Raw genomic sequence first — 26,391 nt, 5'->3', positions numbered from 1 at the left:
GACAGAATATTTTTTTCGTCAAAATTTTTTATCGAAATATTTTTTGTCAAAAAATTTTCGAAATTTTTTGACAGAAATGTGTTCCGTTGAAAATTTTGATGGAAATATTTTTTATCAAAAAACTTGACGAAAATATTTAGTCAAAAAATTTCGATGGAAATGTGTTTCGCTAAAAATTTCGACGAAATTTTTTTTTTGTCAAAAAGTTTAACAAAAATATTTCCGTCGAAAAATTTCGCCGAAATTTGAATTCTGTAAAGAATTTTGATGAAATTTCTTTCCGTCAAATTTTTTTTATGGAAATATGTTTCGTCGAGATTTTTGATGAATATGTTTTTTTTTTTGAAATATTTTGACGAAATTTAGATTCCGTAACAAAATTTGACAAAATTATTTTTCCGTCAAACTTTTTTACAGAAATGTTTTTAGTCACAAATTCTGATGAAAATATTTTTTGACAAAAAATTTTGCGAAAATTTTTTATGGAAATATTTTTCATAAAAAATTGGGAAAAGTTCACTAATGCCCCTGTGGTTTACTTCAGAACCACTTATGCCCCTGTGATTTTTTTCTTATCACATATGTCCCTGTGGTTTGTAAAGGGTATATTTTTTATCACATATACCCCTGTGGTTTCTTATTTTTTACAAAGCACAGGGGCATATGTGATAGGAAAAAAACCACAAGGGCATAAATGATTCTGAAGCAAACCACTTGGGCATCGGTGAACTTTTCCCTAAAAAAATTTGACATAACTGTTTTACGTTAAAACTTTTCTTTTAATTTAATTGTGATTTTCTTTTTTTTCTTTTTCACATAATGAGTATAGGTCAAGTTTTGGGGTCAATGGATCATTATTAAAACAAGTCAAGTCTAAAACTAACCCAAATAAAAGTGGGTCAGTATTTAAACCAGTTCAAAAAAATAGAGATTTATGAATCAGGTCAAGGTCAAATCAAGGACAGAGCAAGTGAACCAGTTTTTTTGCACACCTCTAGTGTTGTTTGAGGTGTGAAAAGAGATAAGGGCTGTCATTTTTTCTACTTGAGAATGGTGAGCGAAAGGTGGCTAGAATTTATTTGATGTTTGATAAAATAGCTGCCATACACTTTTTAATTGAACATTTAGCCTCACTTAATTTTGAGTTTAGGAGCCCAACTTATGGCTCCAAACACTAACATAACCTATCAGGATTCATTCTTCAACTTCCAACCGCAACGACATCTCCAACATGACAGTTTGGCTAGTGGTCTCGTAGTAATTTGAGTCAAAAAATTAGCTTTTAAATTACACTAGTCTCGTACAAAAAATACCCCATGGGTCAATTGATTGGATGGGTCATTCCGTCCAACATCAAATTTTATTTTTTTTTGCTTCCAATTAATTTTGAGTTAGCTACGAAGCAATTCAATCGAAAAATTTAAGTTATTGAGCTAAATTATATTACAGAGTTTATTGAGCTAGAAAAGGCGAATAATTAATGCATTAGATCCAATTTACCTGCACTAAGAAATTTCATAATATTTAATTATTTTTAATAGAATTGGGGTAATAAAAATGAAACTCTTGACCAACTGGTCACATAGGTTCTGATATTATGTAAAAAGTTAATTCAACTTGAATGGTTAAGCTATTTTGTAATACTACATTAATAATTTATATTTCTCTAACATTAGCCAAACTTCAGATTAAAGTATTGGTATCTTCATTAAAATTGTAAGGTTAATTTTTAAAATTCAAGCAGATTAAAGTTTTTTCCAAGCTAACTTTTGACCAGAACTAGCACAACAATTATCCAAGCATCCTATAATGTCATACTGACATCCCTGTAATCCAAAAAGTCTGCACGAAAATGAACAAATTATCTGCAAAACAAAGATAACAAAGCGAAAGACCCTGGTCTAGAAAGAATAGTTAGTCTCCATAACTTGTTATCTACTACTGCTGAGATAAGATAAGAAACTCTCTCTATACATATAACAAAAAAGATATGAAGATATAGGATCAAGCTAATAAAACCCCTTGAGAGATGGAGTTCACCAAAACAATCACAGTTCCAAAGAGTACTCATTATGCATGTAGAAATAATATAGAGGCGGAAAATGCTGAAGAAATGGTCTAGCAAACATGATGACAAAAATCCAACAAATTAAAAATGTATACATTGTTATGGAGATGCAGGGGATCGAACCCTGTACCTCTCGCATGCAAAGCGAGCGCTCTACCATTTGAGCTACATCCCCATGAGTAATGTAACTTTGGCTGTAACAAGATTTTACTAAGTTGGTTGTTATGATCATATGAGTTTGCTTAGGGGGCGACAATAAACATATGGATTGTCGAACCTGAAATGTGGGATAAGGTAATTGAGGTATATTTAATATGCAAATATTAAATTTTGGTGGTTTTTATTTAAACTTAGATAAAGCTAATTTTTTTCGTAAATATTTGGTTTCATTTATTTTCATTGTAGGCGATCTGAAGCTCTTGAGCGGAGAAACAAGCTTAAAAAATCAAAGCAAGAAGAACTGCATCTAATGGGAATGGTTATGATGATAACACCATAGGGGACATTTACCATTTGGTATCCACGAATAAGCTACTTCAAAAGGCTTTGACACGTTTGATGAGGAATTTCAAGCCTTCACTTCTCCTAATGGGCCTTCTGATGGCCATTTTCATGGTGCAACCTTATCTAGGACAATGAAACAAGCAAAACAAGTGCAAGAATATGATATAACCATAGGCTATATTGCTAAATCTATTGAGAAAACAAATGAGATATTTCACAGCAAAAAAATTATTTTATTACGAATTAAATAAAAAATAAACAATTTATTGTTATTTTGAAAATATTTATAAATGTATTGCAGTGTATCACGCTCAGATTGGGCGTCTCCATTCACGCTCCAGACAGGCGTGATATTCACTATAATGACGCTTAAAAAAAGCATGACTGGTCACGCTCAAAATAGGTGTGACCCAATGCACTATCCGTGAGGCTTTAGACTTAATATATAAAGGAAAGGTTAAAAAAACGCAATAGGAATAATAGGCTTCTTTTTGTATATATTATATAAGATGAATGACACAACAAACCGTGACATGAGTCTCATGGACCAAGCAAAATCAATTACATAATAGAAAAGTAACTCTTGCGTTAGGAACAGTGACCAAAATGTCACTTTTGGGCAAAAAATTTACCTAAATGTCATGCGAACAGTACTTTTTACCATACTGTCACGTTACGTAATTCGCTACACTGGTAGCGAATTACGTTCGCTAATGATTTTGTGACATGTGGCACACTTTCGCAGAAAAAAGCTGACGTGTCATAATTCGCTACCAGTGGTAGCGAATTTGGTCTGCAATATGGTCATGTGTCACGAAATCATTGGCTACGAAAATCGCTACCAGTGATAGCAAATTATGACATGTGGTGTCTGGTAAAATGTATTGTTCGCGTGATATTTAGATAAAAAATTTAGCAAAAAGTGGCACTTTGATCACTGTTGGCGTGATATTTGAATAAAAAATTTAGCAAAAAGTAGCACTTTAATCACTCTTACATTGCGTTATGTGTATGCTCTATTCATGTGTTAAATGAGGTTCACCTTTTATTTTCCCATTTTTTCCTTCTTATTCATATTTCACTCTTTTCAACTGCCCCAAAGCCTTCTCAGCATCCATTAACAGTACACAAGCTAATGAATTACAAAGACTACTCAAAGTGGGGTTTGACTAAATTTTGCAACGAAATATGAGTCGTTCGATGATTGCATCTTGTATAATTGTTATCATTTTTTTTAGTAATGACTATGGCAGATTCAGAAATGAAAAGCCAAAACCAAAAAAAAAAATAAAGAAATTTTGTGTGTGTGTGAGGGAGAGAGAAGTTGAATCTGGATTTTTAGAGTGAGTGAAAGAGAGGTCGCGACAAGGGTCTATGAAGATGATTTATGTTGGGGATGATGAATGCGGTTGTCATTTCGACCATTGGATTAGGTGATGGGCTTCGATCGGAACTGTGAGATCTATTAATGAGGGTGTGTGTAAACCTGAAAGAAGAGAAACCCTTTTCAAGGTGGCGAGTGGAGAGAGTGAAGACATTACAACCTCACGATCTGTACAAGAAATCCCAAGCCACTAATCTATGTTCCATAAACAATTCCACGTGCTCAATTCTGTCACCCCATTCTGCTGCAATATATTAGTACTCGTTGTCAAACACATTGAGCTCGTTATCTTTGTTACCATAGTGTTGCTCATGTTATCCAATTGCTTCAAATTGAGGGCATTTCGCACGGAACCCAGTGGTGTATTGTCAAAAATCTGCACCCTCTCACAAAGCACTTCATTGGGTCACTAAACTCGTTCTGCAGAACAATACTTGACCAGCGACAAGTAGTGGAACCAAAAGAAAAAGGAAAAATGGAAAAAGAAAAACAGAACAACATAAAACAGAGATGAAGAATATGAAGGATAAACAATCGTTTTTTACATGAAACAAAGGAGTTTTTAAAGGGGAATTAATGGTCAATAAATCATCATTACCTCATTCCCATATTTTTTGTCGTTGGGTCACGCTCAATTGAGGCGTAACTGACTTTTGAATCACCGAAACGAGTCACGCCTAATTTAGGCATGAGCGTATGGTGGATCACGTCCAATTTAGGCGTGAGTGGTCACGCCCAATCAATACGTGACATGCTACAATACATGTGTAAATAGTTTCAAAACAGCAATAAATTTATAATTTTATATTTAAATTACAATTAATTAATTTTTTGCCGATATTTGACAGATAAAGCAACAACACAACAAAGTTGGTCAAACAAAATCAGAATGCTAGTGCTGAGGATGTAATATGGGGAAAATTTTTGAATACCACGGTAGTACTGAACTCAGTACCTCATCTTTCCAAAATAAGAAAATTTTAATACCATATGTATCCTGTATTTTTTATTTTTTTACCTTTATATCCTTGTTATTTTCTAAATGGGGAAAGATTGTACCTACAACAGTGGTACCCAAAATTCACTCGTAATATGGGTACTATTAGAGGACATATATAGGTGTTAAACAGACACTCGTGCCTCTTGTATACATGTACCTTGTTCAACATCCTTATGCTTTGAAAGTTTTTAATTGAATTCCAGTCCACCAATACAATGAAATGTTACCTCATATTATGCTAGGGTACCCACCTATTATTCAGACTCTTCATTTTGTAATATGTCTTCATTTGTTTCCTTCTCTGTTTTGTCATTTAGAGCTAGTTTTGTAGTTTTAAATATCTTATTTGTTTGGTACAATAACATTTTAGTATGTTCCATTGTATGGTTTTGTAGATTATGTGGAGGCCTCAAAGTACAATGTTTTCATATGTTGTGGTCATTGCATAACATTCTTATTTTGTTAATTTTGCTTCACTTGGCATTGCATTTTCCATTGGATTATAACGTTTATGACTTAGCTTCCATTTCTAAGATTTTTATATTGGAGTTATTTCGCTTGTCTAATTTTATGTTTGTTAGGTGCAATGACTAATAACATCCACCAATTATGCAGATGCAGTGAAGAATGCAGATGCAAATATGGTGGACAGCATGTGACTTTTATTTAATTGATTAAGTTATGTGCCAGCTGTAATAGTTGTAACTAACTAGGATCTAGTTAGCTTTTTGTTATAATTTTAGTTGTTTAGTTACTTAGTAACTCACTTCCCTTTTACTTAGCTTATTGTTCTGTATATAAGCCTTTGAGGCTTCATTGAATAATACTTTTACTATTTTCATTTTTCAATCAGAATATCAGTTCATAAGATGGTATCAGAGCTTTAAGCTCTGGTACTCACCATTCTTTTCGCTGTAAATTTTGAGTTCTTGATAATGGCAAATCAAGGTGCTCTTCCAGATTTCCTTACAAATCCAGCAAATGCTTTCTTTCTTTATCCCAATGAAAGTCCAGCATTGGTGTTGGTTAATCCAGCTCTTGATGGAAGAAATTATCACAGTTGGGCAAGGGCGATGACGATGGCGCTCTTTTCAAAGAACAAGCTAGGCTTCATAGATGGAAGCATTGAACCTCCACCTGTTGAGGATCCTTCGTTTAGTGCATGGCGAAGATGTAACACCATTATTCTTGCATGGATCCACCGTTCAATTAACGAATCCATTGCAAACTCAATACTGTGGATAGAAAAAGCTCGTGATGCTTGGATAGATCTTAAAAATTGATTCTCACAATCTGACATATTTCGAGTTTCGGATCTTCAAGAAGAAATTTATAAAATGCAACAAGGAGAAAGAACGATCATTGGTTTCTTTACGAATATGAAGACTGTGTGGGATGAATTAGATAACTTGACGTCACTCCCTGCATGCAGTTGTGTTAATCGGTGTGCATGTGGTGGATATCAACAGATGCAGAGACAGAGAGAGAGATCATGTCATAAGATTCTTGAAGGGCTTGAATGATCGGTACTGTCATGTTCGATCACAAATTATGTTGTTAGATCCATTGCCAAATATCAATCGAGTCTTTTCCATGGTGGTTCAACAAGAAAGACAGATGCTTATAGAAGGGCATTTTGATGCCATTGTTGAACCAAAGGCATTTTCCACCAACTCTGATAAAGGAAGAGAGCGTGGAAATTATGGCCAAGGGAGTAAGAGGTCGTGGAACCTATAGTCAAGGACGAGGAAATGGTAAAATTTGTACCTTTTGTGGGAGGCATAATCACACAATAGATACATGTTATCGAAAGCATGGATTTCCTCCAGGTTTTAAGCCAAGAAATATGGCAAACCATGCTACATTGGATTCTGATATAAATGAGTCAATGCCAGATCCAAGAATTGTTCAAGATTCAACAGTTTCTATGTCTCATGAACAATATGAGACTTTGTTAAATGCACTACATTCATCAAAGATCAACCCAGATGCAGTGATGTCTTCATCAAATCATGTTCAAACTTCTGTTTTGAATGCAAATGCTTCTAATAAACCAGGTAATCAACCAATTCAGTGGCTCCTTGATACTGGAGTCACGGATCACATATGGCAAAGTTGTCAACTCCACTGTAAACACTTGTATACCGCAATACCCTTTAGCCAACAATAATGTACCTAGTGTTGTTGATGCTTCCTTACTTTGGCATCTTAGACTAGGACATGTATCTCATAATATTATGAAGCAAATGTCAATACAAATCCTTTTTATTCCCAATGTTCATACTGCACCTTGTGATGCATGTCAATATGCTAAACATAAGTGTTTATGTTTTCCAATAAGTAATACCAAAACAGAGAGGCCTTTTGAAATGATACATGTAGACATATGGGGACCATATGCAGTGCCTTCCATACATGGGCACAAATACTTTCTGACAATAGTAGATGATTTCACGAGATACACATGGATCTTTCTCATGAAGTCAAAGAATGAAACCCGAGAAAATCTTCAAGGCTTTATCAAGCTAATGGAAAATCAATTCAATACTTCTGTTAAGATTATCAAAAGTGATAATGGATCTGAGTTTTCAATGGAAGAATTTTATAGATCAAAAGGGATTTTGCATCAAAAAAGTTGAGTTGAGACACCTGAGCAGAATGGAACTGTAGAAAGAAAACATCAGCATTTGTTGAATGTTGCAAGAGCTCTCATTTTCCAAAGTAAATTGCCACTGGTATACTGGTCCTATGTTGTAATGCATGCAACTTTCTTAATCAATCGGTTGGTAACCCCATTGTTGAAGAATAACAGTCCACATATGTTGCTATACCAACAACCAGGATCTCTCACAAGTCTCAAGGTCTTTGGTTGCTTGTGTTATGCATCAACAAATGTGTCTGGTCGCACAAAATTCTCCCCAAGGGCCAGAAAAGCAGTATTTCTCGGGTATACAGATGGGATCAAGGGATATGTCTTACTTGATTCAACATCACGTTCCACTTTTATTTATAGAAATGTGATTTTCTTTGAGCAATGTTTTCCCTTTGCAGATACCAAAACCATAAACACCATTCCCACCAAAGCCACCAACCCAGTCCCTAATCCAGAAACCTGTGATTATCCATTTCCTATTAAAACTAAAACATCTAATATAGTTCCCAACATTCTTGAAACTGACATAACAATTCCTATCAATCCTGCTCCACCACGACGTTCCAACCGCTTACATCAACAACCAAATTACTTAAGAGATTATCATTGTAGTCTATCTACTACAGCAGTGCCAAACCAGTCTTGCTCAGGGAATATTTCTATCTCTTATGTTGATTACCCAATTTCTGATGTTGTCTGTTATAACAAATGTGCTCCTTCATACAAACATTTCTGTTTAAATATAATATCACACAGTGAACCTCAGTCTTACACACAAGCAGCAAAGTTTGAATGTTGGCAAGATGCCATAAAGAAGGAGATTAATGCCCTTGAAGAGAACAATACATGGGTTCTGGTTGACTTACCACCAGGAAAACGAACTATAGGGTGCAAATGGGTATACAAGATCAAGTTCCATGCGGATGGCACAATTGAGAGATATAAAGCCCGACTTGTGGCTAAGGGCTATACACAAATGGAGGGAGTGGACTATTTCGACACCTTTAGTCCAGTAGCCAAGATGACAACCGTGCACATGTTACTTGCCATTGCAGCAGCCAAAAACTGGTTTTTGGAGAAATCGGATGTAAACAATGTGTTTCTTCACAGTGATTTAAATGAGGAGGTGTATATGGATGTGCCTCAAGGACTTCAAGTCTCAGGTTCTCATAAAGTTTGTAAATTGCAAAAATCTCTCTATGGCCTTAAACAGGCTAATAGGCAGTGGTATTCTCGATTGACCACATCTCTTATTTCTTTGGTATATGTCCAATCATCTGCAGACCATACTCTTTTCATATTACAGAAGAATGATAGCTTCACTGCTTTCTTGATTTACGTCGATGATATTGTTTTAGCAAGAGACAATTTTTCAGAGATCCAACGAGTTAAGCAATTTCTGGATGCTGAATTCAAGATTAAAGATCTGGGCACATTACATTTTTTCCTTGGATTAGAAATAGCCTGTTCTAAAAAAGGTATCGCTGTTAATCAACGAAAGTATACACTTGAGTTGCTTTCTGATAGTGGACTTCTTGCCACCAAGCCCGTTTCTACTCCATTGGATCCTTCAACAAAACTCTCTTGTGACCTTGGGTCGAAGCTGTCAGATGTAGGCCCTTATCGACGATTGGTTGGAAGGATTTTATACCTTACCACCATTCGCCCATATATTGCATTCTCTGTCCAACAGCTAAGTCAATTCATTTCATGCCCAACTGATGTTCATTTCAATCCTGCCACACGGGTCCTCAAATACCTTAAGGGTGCACCAACAAAAGGACTCTTCTTTTCTGCTACAAATGACCTGACTCTCACTGGTTTTGCTGACTCGGACTGGGCTTGTTGCCCAGATACTCGTCGATCCGTTACAGGATTTTGCACATTTATTGGTCCTTCACTGCTCTCATAGAAGTCCAAGAAGCAGACAACAGTATCCAGGTCATCCTCAGAAGCTGAGTATCGCGCTCTTGCAGCTCTCACCTGTGAGATTCAATGGCTGCGATTCTTACTTCAAGATTTTGGCATCCCCTTCTCTCATCCTTCACTGCTCTCATCAATTTATTGTGACAATCAATCTGCCATTTATTTGGCCCACAATCCTTCCTTCCATGAACGCTCAAAGCATATTGAGCTAGATTGCCACATCACACGTGAGAAAATCCAAGCTGGACTACTTCATCTTCTTCCCATATCTTCTTCCATGCAGTTGGCTGATAGCTTTACTAAAGCTTTTCATCCTTCTTCATTTTCCATGCTTATCAATCGATTGGGACTTATTGATCTTCATAGTCCAGCTTGCGCGGCGGCGCGGGGAGGGGGAGGGGGGTAATAACATCCACCAATTATGCAGATGCAGTGAAGAATGCAGATGCAAATATGGTGGAGAACATGTGACTTTTATTTAATTGATTAAGTTATGTGCCAGCTATAATAGTTGTAACTAACTAGGATTTAGTTAGTTTTAGTTAGCTTTCTGTTGTAATTTTAGTTGTTTAGTTACTTAGTAACTCACTTCCCATTTACTTAGCTTAGTGTTCTGTATATAAGCCTTTGAGGCTTCATTGAATAATACTTTTACTATTTTCATTTTTCAATCAGAATATCAGTTCATAAGAATGACTTCGTTTGATAGTTTAAGTTAACGTTATTCAAATATTTTTATGTCTAGAACTTTAATGAGTATGTTACGTCTTGATTGCATGATAGTCTTACTATTATTAAGACTTTTTGCATGTTAAGATTATTAGCAAATAATTGTTTAAATATTCAAACAAAGCCTAAGTTTCCAGCTCTTTCTCTATTTTTTAAGGCAAAAATTGAATATGTGATTTTTATTCAAAATCCCACCTTACCTCACTCTCTTGTCTTCTAACAAATATCATTAATTGGAAAGTGAGCTAAGAAAATGAAATTCATGTCTTCAAAATAAATATAATGTAAAGATAATTATGGTATAAAACTGACAATTCCATTATGTTTCATGTCTTTAAATAAGATTATAATAATTTAATTTAATTTAATTCCATTTTATTTTATTTCACAAATTATTAAATATCTAAATATAACAATAACAAAAGTAGCTCATGGGTATTTGATAATTTTTTTTTGAGATATTTCAATCGGTTCATCGTTTCGCGACTAGTCCGATTCGGGACGAGTCCCGGAATTAAGATTTTAAACCCCTCTCACAAATATAATATTGAAGAGGATTGAACACATGCTCCTCTCACTCCACATGCTTAGTTCCCTGAAGTCAACTAAGCTACTATCATTTGGTTGGGTATTGATATTAATATATACATATTGTTTTTGGAGACATGATATATATATATATATATATATATATATATATATATATATATATAAATTGATAAATATCTTGTTTACAAAATAATATCCGACACAAACCAATGGGTCAAATCTATTAAATTATGACTCATAAGTTTGCGTGGTTTTGTTCCATTTTTAAAGCGTTGCCAACTTAACATTTCATCACTCAAATCCTCAAACCCCTAATTCCCAAATCTCATACGAACAAGCTCCGTCGCCATGGACTTCCCGAAGAAGCGCAAAACCGAAGAGAACGGCGACGCCGATTCTCCGCCCCCACCCACCTCTGACCCCGCCGCCACCGCCGCCACCACCACCACACTTGCTCCAGACGACATCCGCAAGATCCTCCAACCCTTCACCCAGGACCAGCTCCTCGAACTCCTCCAGTCAGCGTCCCTCCGCCACCCGGACGTCCTGGACGCCGTCCGCACCGTCGCCGATCGCGACGCCACCCTCCGTAAACTCTTCGTCCGCGGCCTCGCCGGCGAAACCACCACCGACACGCTCCGCGGCGTGTTCTCGGCGTTCGGCGACCTCGACGAGGCCATCGTCATCTTCGACAAAACGACCGGGAGGTCCAAGGGTTACGGCTTCGTGGTGTTCAAGCACGTGGACGGCGCCATCCTCGCCTTGAAGGAGCCGAGCAAGAAAATCGACGGTAGGATGACGGTGACGCAGCTGGCGGCGTCCGGAGGGCCGGGCGCGGCGGGGGACGTGTCGGCGAGGAAAGTTTTCGTCGGAAACGTTCCGTTCGAGATATCCTCGGAGAGGCTGTTGAGTGAGTTCTTGAAGTTTGGGGAAATCGAAGAGGGACCTCTAGGGTTTGATAAAGGGAGTGGGAAAACAAGAGGGTTCGCTTTCTTCGTTTATAAAACCGAAGAAGGTGCGAGGGCTTCACTTGCTGAGCCAGTTAAGACCATTGATGGCCATCAAGTGATTTGTAAATTGGCTGTGGATAACAAGAAGGCCAAGCCAGGGACTCAGAACCAGAATCCGAACCCGAACCTGAACCCGAACCCGAACTTTTCAGGGGACAACCAGCATCATGCTCCCATGCTTATATCACAGTACGGTGCTGCCAATAGTTATGGAATGCAGCCTTCGGTGCCGCAGTTTAGTAATCCGGTTCCCTCTGCCGGTGGGTATGGACATGGAATTGTTGGTGGTTACGGTAACTCGCAGTTCGGAGGGCCGGTTTCCGGTGATTATGTTGGAAGGGTGGCTCCTAATTCTGGTGGGGGATTCCATGATGGCTCGAATTATGGTTTGCCTTCATCTGCTATTCCATCTCAGCCCATGCCCATGCCAATGTCAATGCCAAGACCTCCTCCTGGTGGAATGTACCAAGGCGTGCCGCCTTATTATTGAGGTAATTGTGGTTTTGTAGTGTAGCTGATATGTGTTTGCTTTGCTTCTCTTAGTTTTGTTGGTTGGTTGGTTGTTTGATTTTTGTTTGTGTGCTTGTAGTGGTTTAGAATGTACAGTTGCATTCTTTGATTCAATCTTCTTCTGAAAAAGGTTTTTTTTTTTTTTTGGTACATTCTGAAAAAGCTTTTGGGTTGATGATTCATTGGAATTTTCAATCTTTTGTCTTCCGTTTTAATGGAAGCTTGCTTGGTTGTTGATTAGTGTATGCCCTTATCCGTTAATTAAAAAATATTTAAGTATGTATGTTTCTATTAGCTGAACTTGCATTTAGATGGTTTTAAAAGAAATGAAGTTTTTTATGTTTTTATGTTTTGTGTTTCAAGGACCATTATTCTTTCTCTACCGTTTTTGTTTTTGTTTTCCAATGCACATGACTTTTTACATGCACTTGTGAATGGCTCTTCCATCTTACCAATCTGGATTTCTTTAATGGATTGCTGATATTAATTTGGGTTTAATATCTTTTGTAGAAATTATTTTGTTGCATGTTCTTCCTGCTGTAGTTGATGTTAGTTAAAGTTTATTATTTGTTGATTGTATTTAACGTTTGAGTAATGATTATGACATTTGACAGTTCGTGGTTTTAAATGTTAATGATTGGTTTGAGTTTTGAATAGGTGTTTCGTTCAGGTTTGTGATGGCTTCTTGGGCGCTAATGCTTTAAATGGTTGTGCTGATTTCCTGCATGCAGACAATGAAATCTTTGGTTTTGGTTTCATGGACTGCTGTAAATTTGTTGCTGCTTCACTACCTCTGCTTCTTTGTTATGGTTCCATTTGTGATAGGTGTTAGTGAAAGCTTGCATAACTTGGCGTAGTATTTGAATGTAGTATTTATGTGGAATTTCTGTAGAACTTTTTATACCAAAATTTCCCTAAATTAGCTTCCTAAGTTATTGAGTAAATGCCAAGGTGGTTACATTAAATTTTGAAATTTCTCTTATTGCTGTCTATGTTCCTATGTGCATATATGTACTTTATGTGGTTGTTGTGGTGACCTCAATTTATTTTAAGTTTTTTTCTATTTTAAGTTCTGCTCATTGCAAGCATTTTCTTTTTATGGTGGGGCCCGTGAAAAATTTGAGTATTTTTTGAAATATCCTTTTGATTTGGTTTTAAACTAATTTCCGCACCAAATCTTATGAGTAAACCAGTTCAGTCAAGTCTTTAGAGACTTATTTGTATCATCTTAAACATAATATCTGCTATTAACTTGGCCCTATGATGAATGCTTGTGATCACCTTGAGATTGCTTGCCTTGTTTGTTGTGGAAATGAGATCTCAAACTTGATGTGGCAATTGCAATGTCATTTCTTTTTTTCATGTGTAAACCCTTAATTTATATGTAACTTATGATGATGATTTTTAAGACAGACCATTATTCTTGGGAAACTTTTTTTTTAATATAGACAATCAAAGGGTCTGTAATTTCACAGCTCATGAGTCTTATAATTTGAATTCAGCTTGTTTAATATGCAATTGAGGTTAAGTCAAGCCGACATCAAGTGGGTATGAAGCCATTAATATAACAATAAAGGACTTGTCGTGCATGTATTGATTACTGAAATTTCAGTACACTTGTGCACATAAAATATTAAGCTCCCTCTCTTCTCCGTGCTAACCCTCTAAAAAGTGAAACGAAAGCAAGATAAGGGAAAGAAAGTAACAATATTTATTTCTTTGTATCTCTCGAGTTAAAAGTAGGATATGAAGATAAAAGCAAAACAGAATAAATGTGTTGGTTGTTTGCCTCGTCTTGCACTATGCTGCACTTGAGTATGTGGTATCATTTGTTTGGGTTTTAGTGGAGATAAATATTTTAAAAGGGAATAAACAACTTGCTTTGCAATAGTTTGCTCTGTCATAGTTTGGTGCTTCTTTTGTTGATTTTTTTTTTTCTTTTTTTGTTTGTTGCGCTGATCGTCCTTTTGGCCCGAATAATTTATTGTTTGTTTTTTTCTGCTGCACATTTCTACTCTTTTTTTTTCTCTAATTTAATGGCTTGTATATCAAACCTTGTGAATGTCCATATTTGCTGCTATTTCTAATGATTTTCGAGGTGCTTCTCCCGTTCGTTTTCAATTTGAAGTAGTTCGGCCAATACTGCATTGCTGTAGTCCTTTGAGGCTAGAACTTGGGACTTTTGAATGCCATTTTGGTGTCCCAATGTTCAGTGAGGGAGCCAAGCTATTTTTTGTATCATTCTCTAAAGTGAGACAATAACTTTGTAATAATTTTATCATGAAATACGAGTGCTGCTCTTAGGAGAAGTGTATGGAATAAATGGTTTGATATAATATGTTGCGCTTGATTCATTTTTACCAGGTTACACATGCACACAGCAATTTTTTTGCGCTCCCTGTCGTTTCAAATAAGTAGATGGCATACTGTTACGAATTTGAGTGCTAAACAAAGTCTGTGATTCTATATTACAAATTGATGAGCATAGAATCTGAATGCTTGTTCAGTGGTGAAAATGAAAACTGGAGAGGATAGATTCTATGCATACAGATTCCAATGGTGCAACTTATCCGCGATTTCTGATCACAGCGATTGTAATCAGTTGGAATTGGAATAAATACTTCTACAACATGATACCAGCTCATTGTGCATATTCCAGATTGAGGCAAGTGTTTGGTATCTCTTGGACGAAAACCTGGGGAACCTCCTTTTTATGCTTTGGAAAATGTGGGTGGGGAATGGAGGCTAAATGATTTATTTGGAATTTGATTCTATTCTTCCAAGTGTGTCATGGTGGGTGCCTTGCGACGTGGAAATTCCTATAAGAGCTTGTCGCAAGCTGCTACAAGTAGCCTTTGTCAAAGAGAATTATAACAACTCTGTTTTGCGTTAGTTTAAGGGCCTGTTTAGTTTGGCTTTGAAAAATAAAATAAAATTAATGTAGTGTTTTCTTAGAAGGATTTTTTTTTTCGAAAGTCAAGAGTCTCTCTTTTTTTTTTTTGTTGAAAAAAGTTGTATATTATTAGTTTAAAAAGTAAAAAGTAATATGTTGTCTTTTTTAGAAGCCATGAATATTAGTTTAAAAAATTAATATTTTGCCTTTTGCATGACTTTTATTTTTTTTATAATTAACATACCAATACATATTAAACTTGAGAAAATAAGCTTTCTAAGAAAAAGATAGGTTCTAAAAAAAATTATATATATTCCATCTTTAGGGACCCTTTATTATGGCTGATAGAGGGAATCTTGAGTGGAGTGGGAATTGAGAATGTAGCATTATTCTAATTCTAACTAAACAGCATTTTAGACGTTGCTTCTAGCAGAATTATAAAAATAATAGATAGTTGGACGTTTTACCTAAATGATTTGCACTATTATTCACTGTTAAATATATGATTGGTTGTCATCCCTTTATTCAACTACTCTTGAAAATTTGAACAAATTTGACTACATTTTCTTAAATTTTATTTGACTATATAGCATTATTTTTAATTATGCATAAATTTATTCCTTTCATTAATATATAGATGACTGTAAGAAACGAAAATTTGAGTGCACATAATTATTTTTATTTTTTTGATAACAAGCCCATGAGTCTCTGAAGATTGATTTATCATGATGATTGACAATCACAACTTTAGAACCCAATATTGTATGGAACGAGCTAGTCGCCCTTCTCAAGTCCAATAGCATTTAAGCCCTCCATTAATGTTGAAGTGAATTTGGAAAGGGTTTGTGGTTTTTTTTATAGCAAAAAATGTTTATCATTTTAAATGAGACAACTTATATCTTTTCACTCTCACAAAAATGTGAGATTCATATTTTTATTTTTTTTGTCAACTCTCTCTCCTCCTTTATCTATCTCTTTCTCTCTCTTAAAATGATACAACTTTATATCTTTTAAATTAACAGACACTCTTTTCTTTTTTTATTGTTCATAATTACAGTTGTGTAGGAAATAAGTTCTATCCCTTATAAACAGTTTGATTTTTCATTTGTATTGGTCAAGATATGCAAATGTTGTAACAGGGAATGTTTGATTTCTTTCGTGAAGGTAAATTCTTCACATTTTATCTTTTTCTGCACCTTAAAACGATACCCTCATTTGCTGCCACCAAAGATTAGCAGAAATCAGGGGGAGGCCTAAATCAGTAAATCGAGTAAACTTCAAATTATAAAAAAAGGGCAAAAAAGAAAAACCTTTTCTAAGGCAAACTCTTGGAACTTGTGCTGATAACCAAGGACTTCAGCTTAGAAGAATCTCCAGCTGCATTTGCTCTCTGAGTTATTATTTCCATATTCCTATGCAGACTTTCTTTAACCAAATTCTTCATCATTCTCTTCCCTTCTTTTGTCTCTCTTTGCTTTACAGGTGAACCTATTGCAGTTCTTGGAGTTTGTGGGCCTGAATGTGGTCCCACCTTTATTTGCCTCTCATCTTTAAACCATTGCAGTAATTTCAGTACTCTCTTCTGAGCTAAAGGGCTCCCTAATAGAGCCACTTCAATAAGTACATGAACAATCCCTGACTGTGCCATTTTATCTCTTTGTGATGAGCTTCGATAAGCTAGAATCATCAAAATATAAGCTGACAACTCTTGGCATTTGGGTTCATCTTCCCAAGATAATATCTCAATCAAGCATTCTGGTACCATTGAGTTATTCTCTATTGCTTTCTTTCCCATCAAAGTTACTACCAAGTTCCCAATAGTGGTAAGTGCTTTCTCTGAAATTTCTTTTATCGAGGTCAGTTCCAATAGGATAGGTATAAACACATTAGAAACCAAAGGCCCTAAATTCTCTAACACAGTTGAGACCTTCAAAAGGGCTACCAAACATGATTGTTTGGTACCAAATCTTGAACATGACTTAAGAATGTCTCTAAGAAATGGGAGAAAGTGTAATGTGGCATGAGGAAATTGAGTGTTTGCTAGAGATGACAATGAAGAGATCAAGCCTGCAAATTCACTTATTGTTGATTCATCTTCAAGGTCAATTCTCTTAGGCAGTTTCGATAACATTCCTGCCTGCCTCCACTATCAAAGCCTTGTTCCTGAGGGGAAAAAACAGCATCATTTCATCATACCGAATCAGCGAAAGACAAAACATGCATCAACCCAGTCAAAGTTGGGTAAAAGCAAATATTTGATGTTTTGTTAAGTCAGCATAAACTAGTCAATAACAACTCTCCACTAGCATCACCTCACATTCTTCAAATTTTTTTTTTTTTTCAGCTTTGGATAGGAAGGATGAAATTTGTTGTAAATATTAAGAGTAAAGTCTTTTTTTGGTTCCCTGACAAATAAATAGGGTCCAAAGTTTCAAACCAACCAAATTAAATATAAGGTTATGTTTATCTCATCTTACATGAGATAAACAACTCTCCTATACACACAAAAAGGGTTGGGTCCTACTACTTTTTTTTTCTCTCTCATCTTACCAGTGAGTCTCACTTATATTTTTATTTCTACAACATGAGATAATTTTTTTCTTACAACATAAAAAAAATATATCCCTTACATATATTATCTATAACAGAATGAGGTCAACCGGAATCTGAATTAAAGATGTATTGGGAGAGATAAATCTTTGGTATCACTGTTGTATCCAAGTACAATATTTTTTCACTTTTGAAAAAAATTTCAACACTTTTCAAATTTTTTTTCCCGCCACATTCCACTATTTTTCAAAAGTGAAAAAATATTATGGGAAAAAGAAGTATCATTTAAAAGGATACAAGTTGTGTCCTTTTAGTGACTTACACAGAGTATGACCGGTCATACTGTGTGTAAGTCTGAAAAGTTACTTTTTTTTTTTCACTTTACACGTCAGCGATGTGACTGAGGAGAGAAAAAAAAAAGCAACTTTTCAAATTTACACAAAGTATGACCGATCATACATTGTGTAAATCATCTAAAAAGACACAATTTATCGTTTTAAATGACACACACTAAATCCAAATATTATACCCACGTAGTGGTAAAAAAAATTTATGCGTGTTGGCAGATGAAAGTCAACCAAAGACTTCAAAAATTGCTCCAAAGATAGTAAACGAATCCGGCCAACTACCCAATATTTTAAAATCTTTAATTATAAATTTAAAGACAAAATTGTCGGTACTTAAAAAAGAAAAAGGAAGACAAAAATGTTGCTTCAATAAGAACTTTGTTCCATGGTAGGTCATCCTACAACCTAGCAACTCGTTTGACACAAATCTGACATTTTGGTTATTTGATTCTAATTAGATTTCTTCCAACTATGTTAGCATTGCACATTACTGTTTAGTGATGATAATTAGACCTGGATTTGAAGGGTACTCGCAATAGGATCTTTACCCATCCAATAGCTCTAGGTACGACCTTGAATAATTATCCTTAAAGATTTGTGAATATAGGTACAAATTTGGGCACTATAGCATTCGCCCAGTCTCAGACACCTATTATATAATATAATACCTTAACTAGACATTACATTATTCTTGTATTTAATTACTTTATTTATGTTAAATATAAATTTAGTTAGTTAACTCATCCTGTTTGTTAAGTTTTACAGTTAAGGATTTGAAAGACCTTTCGATATTTTTAAAATTATGTTAGATGTTTTACTTTTAATTTTGTTAAATATACACATTTAACGAAGAACATATTTCATTTAATTAAAATGCAATAATGTATCCGGGTACATAGGTGCTCATTGGGCAAGACATGAGTATGGCCATTAAAACTTTTATCAATGCAGGTATGGTCATTAAATGCAAATATGAAAGTACTCTGATACCTTATCTAGACCCAAGTTATTGCCATCTCTGAGAACGGTGCTAATAGTGAGATTTGGGCAAATTTGATAAAAAAAATATTGGCTAAATTCCGTTCTTGGATTTAACTCTATGTGCGTGCATGGCGCACCACCATCGCCTTTTCGGAGTCTTGAACCAAACCCACCAAGGCCAACCATCACTTTGAATTCAACAACCTTGTCCCTTGCTCCCCAAAGGTCAAAATGTGCGGATGCCCACAGTGGCTCCATTCTACGAATTTCTTGTATAAAAGATGATAACGTGTTTTTCCATATCCAAACAAGGGATTAATGTTTTTCGGGATAATTTTATCTCCTACACGTATATAAAAGTGAGTGAGACTCATGTGGATCATATGAAAAGAAGAAAAAGAAAAAAATATAAATCCTATATATTTTTATGTGTATAAGAAATAGTTTTATCTCCTATGACATGAAAAAACATAAAACCCATCAAACAATTGGGAAAAAAAAAACACAACAGTTTGAGGAAGAAAACATTTAGTAAGAAATCATCCCCTTTGTGCATGATTTCTGCAATAATTTTTTGGTGTAGCTCAATCCATGTACAAATTCAGTTCTAATTTCTTTATCATGTCTTCTCTTACCATGTGTTATACAAAAAAAATCTAAACTATAATGGTTCGGCAATTGCTTTTAAATTATTATGACGTATAAGCATGATATTGGTGGGTAACCTATTCAACCATTCATTTTATCAAATGTGCCACTTATTGGAAATCATTTCATATATGAAACGATGGGAGCCATATCCAATAATTCACATTCCTTATTAACAAGAAGTAGCATTTAAAGAATTAAGGACTCATATTTGAATTGAAGTGAAAGTTGAACACAGCGACGGACTTTGGGAGGAGTTAGGGGGGCAATCATCCCCTTCAAGTTAATGTAAATATTTGTCTTAAATCATATTTAAATTTAAGAAATATAATTTCTAGTTTTACATGAGATTGTGTTTTATGAGCACAAAAAAATAGATAGAATCTACTAAAGATAAAGAGAAGAGAGAGAAAGAAAATAAACTGAGTCTTTATGCAAGGATTTAAAACCAAAATAGGACAATAGCATAAGTTTACCACCCCTCAAGTTTTCGAGTTTTCTTCTAGTGTATGCAGAAGGAACAAAGAACATAAGAACTCTGAAACTTACCTGTAACTTCCATTAGCTAGCTGGATCAACGCTTTCACTCCAACTCGCCGCCGGTTAGACACCTCCGAAGCCGCCATAGAGACCAACAGCGGCACCACCCCGAGTTTAGTTATCGACTTTCTCACTTTGACATTTTCTTTAGCAAACTTTTCAATCTCCTTTGCTGCCACCTCTTTCTCTTCCCAGCTCCCAAAGTGAAGCTTCTTCACACAGCTTTGCAACAGAATCATAGACTCCTCCTTATCACTGCTCTGCTTCTCCATCACCTTGCACTATTTCAATATATATATTCAACCTTCTTCTTGTTGTTGTTGTTAAGGTATCAACACACAGATGCAAGAGACAACCAAATGAATAATCTACGAAAGTTTTTCTTTATTATCAAACTCTCTTTTCTTGCTCTATACTTTCTATGACGATTACATCTCCTTATATGGTAGCTTGCTAAAAATAACTTAAACACCTATTAAAAGCTATTAAACGCAATAAAACATAAACCGTAGAAAACTTACAGCCATTTAAATAATATCAAAACCAAACCCCCATAACACTTAACCAACATTAATTCCTAAACATAAAACTTCTAGAGACCCATTAATCTAAAAACCGTACATTTAAGTTTATCTAATAACACTCTTCCATAAACTTAAATGCTTCTTCCATCTTTCATCCCAAGCATCTTCTTGCAATTGTTGAGCAGCAACGTCGGCAGTGGCTTTGTGAAAATGTCCCCGACTTGCTCTTGACTGGTCACGTGTGTTAACTCCACATTTCCTTCCTTTACTTGATCCCGGATGAAGTGAAATCGGACGTCAATATGCTTGCTTCTCTCATGATTCACCGGGTTCTTGGCTAACTCTATAGCCGACTTGTTATCAACTCGAATCTCGGTTGGGCCGACTTGTTTTTCCTCCAACTTGCTTAGTAAATTCCTAAGCCATACTGCATGACAAACACACCAAGATGCTGCTACATATTCAGCTTCACAGGTAGACAAGGTTACAATGGGTTGCTTCTTCGAAATCCAAGTGAATGCCGTGTTGCCCATGAAAAACACATAACCAGCCGTGCCCTTTCGATCATCTACGTCTCCACACCAATCACTGTCAGAGTATCCAATCAACTTGTGTTTTGCTGAACTCGGGTAGTGTAACCCGTGTGAAATTGTACCTTGAACATACCTCAAAATTCTCTTTACCGCCTTCCAATGTGTGTATCTTGGCTCCTCCATGAACCGACTTACTACGCCGACACTCAACGAGATATCCGGCCTCGTGCATGTGAGATAGCGTAGGCTTCCCACCAAGCTTCTGTATTTGCTTGCATCAACTAGATCTCCACCATCATACTTTGAGAGTTTTGAACCGGGTTCCATAGGAGTTGAAACCGGCTTGCAATCTGCCATCTTAAATCTTTTGAGAATCTCCTTTGCATATGCCTCTTGAGAGACAAAGATACCCGAGTTGTCTTGTCTGACTTCCAGACCAAGAAAATATTTCATCAGACCAAGATCTGTCATTTCGAATTCTCTTGTCATTGTGCTCTTGAACTCTTGTATCATCTTGGCATTGTTTCCCATAAAAATGAGATCGTCAACATAAAGAGCTACAATTAACAAGTCTCCTCTATTTTTCTTAACATAAACAGCGTGTTCATATGGACATTGTTCAAGTCCATTCTCCTTGAAATATTTGTCAATACGAGCATTCCATGCCCGTGGTGCTTGCTTTAACCCGTAAAGTGCTTTCTTCAATCTCAGCACCTTCTTCTCTTCTCCTGCCTTCATGTAGCCCGGCGGTTGTTCCACATAGACTTCTTCTTCAAGAACACCATTCAGAAATGCCGACTTTACATCCATTTGATGTATTGGCCACCTGTATTGAGCAGCCTGTGAGATGAGTAGCCGAATTGTCTCCATCCTTGTAACAGGGGCAAACACCTCGTCATAGTCAATTCCAGCCTTCTGCTTATAACCTTTTGCAACTAGCCGAGCTTTATTTCGTTCTATCTCTCCTTTAGCATTCATCTTCTTCTTGAACACCCACTTCACTCCAATGGGCCGACTTCCGTTTGGTAGCTCGACTAACTCCCATGTGTTATTTCGGTCAATGGCTTCTATCTCCTCATCCATGGCATCTTGCCATTTCTTATCTCGGATGGCTTCTTCAAAACTTATGTTTTCAGAGTCTGCAAGAAGACAAACAAAATGTACATCACTTGTTGACTCATATATGTCCTATATGCTCCGCATCCTGGGTTGTCGTACCTCGTCTTCATCATCAGAAACTTCAGGGCTTGCCGGGTTGATAATTTGTGTTGAGATTCTGCCTTCAAAATTCACCTCGGATGAATTGCTCCAGTCCCACTCATTTGCTTCATTAAACCTTACATCTCGGCTCACTACAACCTTCTCGTTGACGGGGTCAAACAGCTTATACCCCTTTGTTTTTTCATCATATCCCACAAAAACATATTTCCTGCTTTTGTCCTCGAGCTTAGTTCTGAGCTGGTCTGGTACGTGTGCATAGGCCACACTACCAAATACTCTAAGATGTTCCACTGATGGCTTTTGACCGCTCCAAGCTTCTTGTGGTGTTTTGTCATCTAAACTCGAATGTGGACATCGGTTCTGCACATACACAACACACTGCATAGCTTCCGCCCAAAACTCCTTCGGCATCTTCTTGTTTTTGAGCATTGACCGAACCATGTCAAGAATAGTTCGGTTCTTCCTTTCAGCCACACCGTTCTGTTGTGATGAGTATGGTGCTGTTAGAAACCTCCTTATCCCCTGTTCCTCACAAAATGTCAGAAATTCTGTCGAGGTATATTCCCCACCTCGGTCAGAACGCACCGATTTGATATAGCTTCCTGTTGCCTTCTCAATCATCACCTTGAACTTTTTGAACACATCAAACACCTCGGACTTCTCCTTCAGAAAATAGACCCAAGTTTTCCGTGAGAAATCATCAATAAAAGAGAGAAAATACTTCTTACCGCTAAAAGAACCCGGATTGATGGGTCCACACAAGTCGGTATGTATTAATTCCAGAGGTTGCTTAGCCCGAAACCTTGTCATCTTCTGAAACGTAGTCCTGGCATGCTTGCCAAGTACACAACTCTCACAAAATTTTCCTTCAAAGTTTATGTCAGGTAACCCGTCCACCATCTTCTTCTTTGCCAACTCGGTTAGACCACCATAATGTAGGTGACCAAACCGGAGATGCCACAGTGACGCCTTATCTTCTACCTCGGCTTGTAAACATTCAACCTATACACATTTCAAATTCAGTTTATACATACGATTCTTACCCATTTGAACTCGGACTATCACCCGACCTCGCTCATCTTTCAAATACAATACCCGGTCTTTCATAATAACCGAGTAACCTTTCTCCATCAATTGACCCATGCTTAAAATATTGCTTTTTAGGTCGGGTACATAGTACACATCTCGAATTGAGCCAATTAACCCGTCCTTTTGTAAAAAACAGATCGTACCTCGGCCTTTTACCTCAACCTTCGAGGCATCCCCGAATGAAACATGTCCGGTTTCCACCTTTCTCATCTCCTTGAATAAGTGCTTATGTCCGCACATGTGGTTGCTCGCACCCGTGTCAAGATACCACTCCATGTCATCGTCTGACCTTCCTTCACTGTGTGTCATTAACAAGACACCATCCTTCATCTCGCCTTCTGTGGCTAGGTTAGATGTCTCCTCCACCCTTTTCTCTTCTCTGCATTCTCTTGCAAAATGTCCAACCTTGCCACAATTGTAACATTTGTCCGAGTTACAATCTTTTGAATAGTGACCATACTTGCCACACTTGTAGCATTCAATGTTTGAATAATGTGACCGACCTCCTCGACGACCCCGTCCTCTTCCACGCCAGTTCTGTTGACTTGATTGTCCTACCTCATCATTACAACCTTCTTGACTTCGGCCTCGGCCCCTACCACCACGGCTAGTACCTCGTCCACCGCGGCCACGTCCTCTACCTCGAAAGTTTTGAGAATAGAGAACCTTCTCATCTTTAATTGTTGCTTTGGTCTGAAGCGCTTGTTCAAGAGTCTCCTCCTTCTTCTTCTTTCTTTGTTCATGCGCTTCAAGAGAACCCGCCAACTCATCAATAGTGAGTGTAGACAGATCCTTGGACTCCTCTATCGCACAAACCACGTTTTCGAACTGGTCTGTCAAAGATCTCAGGATTTTCTCCACCACTCTGGTGTCAGGTATAACTTCTCCATTCCGTTTCAACTGGTTCACAACTCCCTGAACCCGGGCAACGAACCCGGATACTCCTTCCGTGTCCTTCATCTTTATTCCCTCCAACTCGGCACGAAGGGTTTGAAGCCGGACTTGTTTAACCCGGTCAGCTCCTCTATAGACATTTGCCAAGGTGTCCCAGGCTGCCTTTGAGGTCTCACAATTTGCTATCTTCTCGAACCCGGATTCGTCCACAGCTCGGAAGAGCATGAATAACGCCAGCTTGTCCTTTGCACGCGTCTCTTTCAACGTTTTAGTTTGAGCCGCCGAATAGCCTCCAGTGTCCTGTGGTTCTACAAAACCTGCTTGAACATTCTCCCAAGCGTCCTGGGATCCGAGAAGAGCCTTCATCTGGATGCACCAATTCTCGTAGTTCTCCTTCGTCAACTTAGGTAGTGCCATATCACTCCCCCTTTCCATAACTCTGATACCAATTTGTTAAGGTATCAACACACAGATGCAAGAGACAACCAAACGAATAATCTACGAAAGTTTTTCTTTATTATCAAACTCTCTTTTCTTGCTCTGTACTTTCTATGACGATTACATCTCCTTATATGGTAGCTTGCTAAAAATAACTTAAACACCTATTAAAAGCTATTAAACACAATAAAACATAAACCGTAGAAAACTTACAGCCATTTAACAAATATCAAAACCAAACCCCCATAACACTTAACCAACATTAATTCTTAAACATAAAGCTTCTAGAGACCCATTAATCTAAAAACCGTACATTTAAGTTTATCTAATAACAGTTGTTGCAATCAGCTTTGCTTTTTGATGTGTCAAATTGATGGTAGGGGTGGCAGCACTTTGTGATGAAGAAGAAGAGGACATGTTGGGTTTTGAGAGGGAGGGGGCGTGGGGGCACACAAGGAGAGATATTGTTTATTTTTTGTAATTTTGTTTGTGCTTGTGACTTTTGAGACACAGAGAGAGACAATAGAGGGAGAGAAAACTAAGCAATGAGACAATTAGAAGAGAAAAACCTTGTGACCTCATCAAACAGGGGATGCACAGGGCACATGCAGAGGAAAAGTACTTTAATAATTTAATCTGAAGTTAGATATTTATTCAGTACATATGAAGTTAGATATTTATTTAAGACGTAAGATCTGACATAATGCACTTATTAAGTAACGACATTTGAAATTAATGTTTCATTTTAGGAGATAATTTTATTTTATACACACGTATAAAAATGTGTGAAGTTTATTTTATTTTTTTCTCTTCTTTATATGAACTCATAAGGATCCTATATACTTTAATGTATATATAAGAAATAAAATTATTTCTTATAATATAAGAAATATTAATTCTATGATATTTATACCGTATTTAAGATAGAATATGATAGTGAAAGTTGGTTTTTTTATGCACAAAATTATATGATACGGGTGTAAGGATATGGTATCAAATTTGTCTTAACAAAAGAAACCAATTTAAAGGATGGAGAGATGGATAGATTTAACTGTCTTGTTTTTTTTTTTTTTTTTTTTGGTGAGGATTTAACTGTTTTGTTACTCTTGTATAACTTGTAACCAAAAACTTAAAATTAATCAGAATAGTAAAAGTTTGTGCACCTGAAACTGATTAAAAATTCCTTTTAAGCAACCCGTACAATTGCAGTTGTAGTTAGATTTGTACTAAAATATAAATTGTGTTATTTGTATTTACCACTCCTTTAGTATATATTACATATTTCGGAGAAATGTTTATTTGGCTTAATATTATATGAAAATTTTCAATTAATAAAATGAGACAATATATATGTAAACTTAAGATATAATAATTAAAATTTTACACAAAGAATTAATATT

The 26,391-nt window shown here is 36.4% G+C and overlaps 1 non-coding gene and 2 pseudogenes across 1 annotated transcript; 1 reads left to right on the top strand and 2 right to left on the bottom strand.

The window, feature by feature from the left end:
* Window positions 1-2,170: 2,170 nt before the first annotated feature.
* On the bottom strand, window positions 2,171-2,243 carry TRNAA-UGC (transfer RNA alanine (anticodon UGC)). The gene has a single exon. It is a non-coding gene; the product is annotated as a tRNA-Ala (tRNA).
* An 8,825-nt stretch (window positions 2,244-11,068) lies between these two features.
* Window positions 11,069-14,691, top strand: LOC133315773 (UBP1-associated protein 2C-like; annotated as a pseudogene).
* A 1,850-nt stretch (window positions 14,692-16,541) lies between these two features.
* LOC133315799 (U-box domain-containing protein 4-like) lies at window positions 16,542-20,564 on the bottom strand (annotated as a pseudogene).
* Window positions 20,565-26,391: the final 5,827 nt, after the last annotated feature.

The sequence above is a fragment of the Gastrolobium bilobum genome, unplaced genomic scaffold (assembly GCF_033153095.1).
Source record: "Gastrolobium bilobum isolate Gb01-03AN ecotype WA unplaced genomic scaffold, APGP_CSIRO_Gbil_v1 utg10138, whole genome shotgun sequence".
Classification (NCBI taxonomy): Eukaryota; Viridiplantae; Streptophyta; class Magnoliopsida; order Fabales; family Fabaceae; genus Gastrolobium; species Gastrolobium bilobum.
The sequence above is the reverse complement of the archived record's forward strand: the minus strand, read 5'-3'. Positions and strand labels throughout refer to the sequence as shown.